Source organism: Chinchilla lanigera, unplaced genomic scaffold (assembly GCF_000276665.1).
Source record: "Chinchilla lanigera isolate Chin_1 unplaced genomic scaffold, ChiLan1.0 scaffold00034, whole genome shotgun sequence".
Lineage (NCBI taxonomy): Eukaryota > Metazoa > Chordata > Mammalia > Rodentia > Chinchillidae > Chinchilla > Chinchilla lanigera.
This window is the reverse complement of record NW_004955435.1, coordinates 13,190,161-13,194,264: the sequence shown is the minus strand read 5'-3', so window position 1 is coordinate 13,194,264 and position 4,104 is coordinate 13,190,161.

Sequence of the window (4,104 nt, the reverse complement as noted above, 5' to 3'; positions counted from 1 at the left end):
CTTCTTCTTCTTCTTCTTCTTCTTCTTCTTCTTTTGTCTTTTTGAGAGAAGGTCTCTTTATGCAGTTCAGGCTGGCCTTGAGCTCACTTCTTAGCCCGGGCTGGCCTCTAACTCTCAACAATCCTCCTGCCTCAGCTTCCCAAGTGCTGGAGTTACAGGCAAGCACCACACCCAGCCTTCAGTTTCTATCCGAAGTGTTTTGTTGTTTTCATTATAATATGTCACCTCTTTGTTAAACTTATTCCTAGATGTTATACTTTATTTTTGCATGTGTTATAAATGGGAATGCTTTTAAATTTGTCTTTCTGATGGTTCAACCTCAGTGTATAAGTCAGTGCTCACTAGCGAAACAGATTTAATGTAAAATAGATAAATATATAAAGATTTGCCTGGCAGGGTGGCACACACTTGTCATCCCAGCACTCAGGAAGGAGGCTGAGGGAGGAGGATTGCTATGAGACTGAAGCCAGCCTGGGCTACATAGTGAGTTCAAAGCCAGCCTGAACTGCGTAGAGAGACCCTGTCTCCAAAAAACAAAGATTATAATAATAAATAAAAATAAATATGAAAGAACTTACAAGACAGGCTTCCAATAACTGCCCATGCAAATCCACATCAGGAGGCCAAAGGATCTGTGCCAGGAGGCTGAAGAGTCTGTGATGAAAGGCAGGAGTCAAAGTATAATGTGAAGGTGAAGACTGGAGCTCCTTCAAAGAAACAAAATGGCTTCCTTCTCCATTTCCCTTTTATCCCATTATGGGTACAACCTTATTGGCTGATTCCACTCATTCCCAAGGTGGTCCTTCATTCTTCCATAAATCCCTTTGGCCACACCTAGAACTATGCTAATCCAGTTAGCCAGAACTTTCAGCCTCAAATTTACACAATCAATTAACTATCACACTCCATATATAGAAACACTACCAATTTTTTTAAGCTGAATTTGTGTCTTGCAACTTTATTGTATTTGTGCATTTGTTCTGGCATTTTTTTACTGAGTCTTTTCAAGTTTTCTATACAAGCTATGTAACCTGCAAATGTGGACAATATTACTTCCTCCTTTCCAATCTAGAAATATTTTATGTCTTTCTCCTACCTGAATGCTATAGCTTGGACTTCTAGTACTATGCCCAATAAAAATGGTAAAATTGGGTAACCTGTCCTTGTTCCAAACTAAGAGGAATACCTTTCAAAATTTCCTTGCTTGTTATATTAGCTGTAGTTTGTCATATATGGTGTATACTGTGTTCAGGTATATTCTACAACTGATTTGTTTTATCATGAAAGGAGACTGAATTTCGTCAACTGCTTTTTATGTATCTATGGAAAAGACCATATGGTCTTTATCCTTGATTTTGTTAATATATCACAGTTTTTTCATTTTCCCTTAATCCTAATCCTAATGTTATCACATTAATTGATCTGTATGTGTGAAACTATCTTTGCATCTCTGAGATGAGTCCCGTTGGATCATGGTGAATGGCGTTTTAGATATGCTGTTAAATTTGAGTCCCTAGTATTTATTGTAAGGATTTTTGCATCTATCTTTGTCAGAGACATTGATCGTTCTCTCTCTCCGCCCCCCTCTTTCTGTCTCTCTCTCTCTCTCTCTCTCTCTCTCTCTCTCTCTCTCTCCCTCCCTCCCTCTGTGTGTCCTTATCTGGTTTTGATAATATGATAATGCTGTCTTCACAACTTTGGAACAATTCCCTCCTCTTCAATTTTATTTGTAGTAATTTACAAAGAATTGGTATTAGTTCTTTCTTAAATGTTTGGTAGAATTCAGCAATGAGACCTTCAGGTCCTGGGCTACTCTTTACAGGAGAACTTTTGTTACTTTTTCAACTTCATTTATTATCATCTGTTATATTTTCTTTTTATTTATGCTTTAATTTGGGGAGGTTTTATGTATTCATGAATTTCTCTATTTCTTCTAGGTTTTCCAATTTGTTGAGTGCTACGGTTTAGATCTGAAATGTTCCCCAAAGGCCCTTGTATCAAAGTCTTGATCCCTGGAGTAGCTGTATTGAGAGATGGTGGTAACCAAAGAAGAAGGGAATACAAGGAAGCCTTAGGTCACTGGGGCCAGGCCCTTAAAGGGAATAATGAGACCCAGCCCTTTCTTTTTCTCTCTTTTTCAGTTTCTGATGGTGAGGTGAGCATTTTTCCTCTACTATATCTTTCTGCCATGATTACTGCACCCTATCAGAGGCTTATAAACAATAGATCAGATTAATCAAGGACTGGAACCTGCAAAACTGTGAGTCCAAGCAAACTTTGTCAGTTGATTATCTTAAGTATTCATTACAGTAACAGATGACAAATACATTGTCATATAGTTATTTATAACAGTCTCTTGTGATCTATTATTAATCTGTGATGTAAATGGAAGTTTCCTTTATGACCTCTGATTTTATTTATTTGAATCTTCCTTTTTAATCTATCTAAAAGCTTGTCAATTTTACTAACCTTTTAAAAAACACTTCTTCCTTACATATCTTTTTTTACCACATTTTTACTCATTTCTGCTCTGATATTTATTTTTTCTTTCATTCTACTAATTCTGAGCTTAGTTTGTTCTTGTTTTTCTGGTTCCTCAAGGTGCAATATTAGGCTATTTGAGATATTTTTAATTTTTTTGATACAGGTATTGATTGCTGTAAACTTCTGACTTAGAAATGCCTGTGATGTAAGACATGGAATGTGGTATGTTGTGTTTCCATTTTCACTTGTTTTAAGAAATTTAATAACCTCCTTTTGAATTATTTCATTGACCCATTCATTGTTCAGGAGTATGTTATTCAATATCCATGTGTTTGTATAATTTCCAAAATTACTTATATTGTAAATATTAGCTTTATTCCATTGTGATCAAAATACTTAATATCTCATTTTGATTTATTTTAATTTGTTGAGATTTGTTTCAAATACTAACCTGTAATCTATCCTGTGGAAAGCTCTATGTATTGATGAGCAGGAGGTGTGCCTTGTACTTTTGGGTGACATGTTCTGTAAATGTTTCTTAAGTTGATTTTGCCTGGACAGCAGTTTGAGTCTGATATTTCCTATTGATTTTCTGTCTGGATGATCTGGCCATTTCTGAAACTGGAGTCAAATCTCCTATTATTGTATTGCTGGCTCTCTCTCCATTTAGATCTAATAGTATTTTCCTTATCTATTATGTGCTCCAGGGTTTAGTGCATACACTTAGAATTGTTATATCCTATGCCTAAAATGTGCCTTGTATGTTGTACAATGAATTTTTTTTTTGGTCTTTTCTTACATTTTGTTCCTTGAAGTCCATTTTGTCTAATGTAAGCATAGCTATTCTTGCCCTCTTTTTTTTTCCCACTTGTACAGAATATCATTTTCCATACCTTCACCATCAGTTTACTTGTGCCCTTATGTGTGAAATGAGCTTCGTATAGGCAATATGTAATTAGTTTTGTTATTTTATATATTCAGCCAATTTATATCTTTTAATTGGGAAACAATCCAATTACATTCAAAGTTATTATTGACAGGTAAAGATAGTTACTTGTTACTTTTGTTGTTGTGTTTTTGTTTCTATTATTTTATACATTCTTTTATCCTTTGTTTCTTTCTTATTTTTTACCTTTTTTTTTTTTTTTTTTTTTCCTTTTTTTTTTGTACCAGGAACCAACCTCAGGACCTCATGCTTGCCAGGCATGTGCCGCACCACTGAGCTAAACCCCTGGCCCTGTTATTCTCATTCTTATGCTTCCATATGAACCAGCCCATTTACCGTTCCTTATAGGATCCACATAGTGGTGATCAGTTCCCTCAACTTTTGCTTGGCTGAAAGAAACTAACTTTCATTTTTCTTTCTTTCTCTTTCTTTCTTCCTTTCTCTCTCTCTCTCTTTCTTTCTTTCTTTCTTTCTTTCTTTCTTTCTTTCTTTCTTTTTATTTTCCCTCAGTGCTGGAGATTGAACCCAGGGCCTTGCAAATTCTAGGTAAGCATTTTACCAGTGAGCTACATCACCAGCCTTTGTTCATTTCTGAAGGGTACTTTTGATGGGTATAGTATTCCAGGACAGCAATGTTACCCTAACCCTAGCACTTTGAATATATCATCCCATTC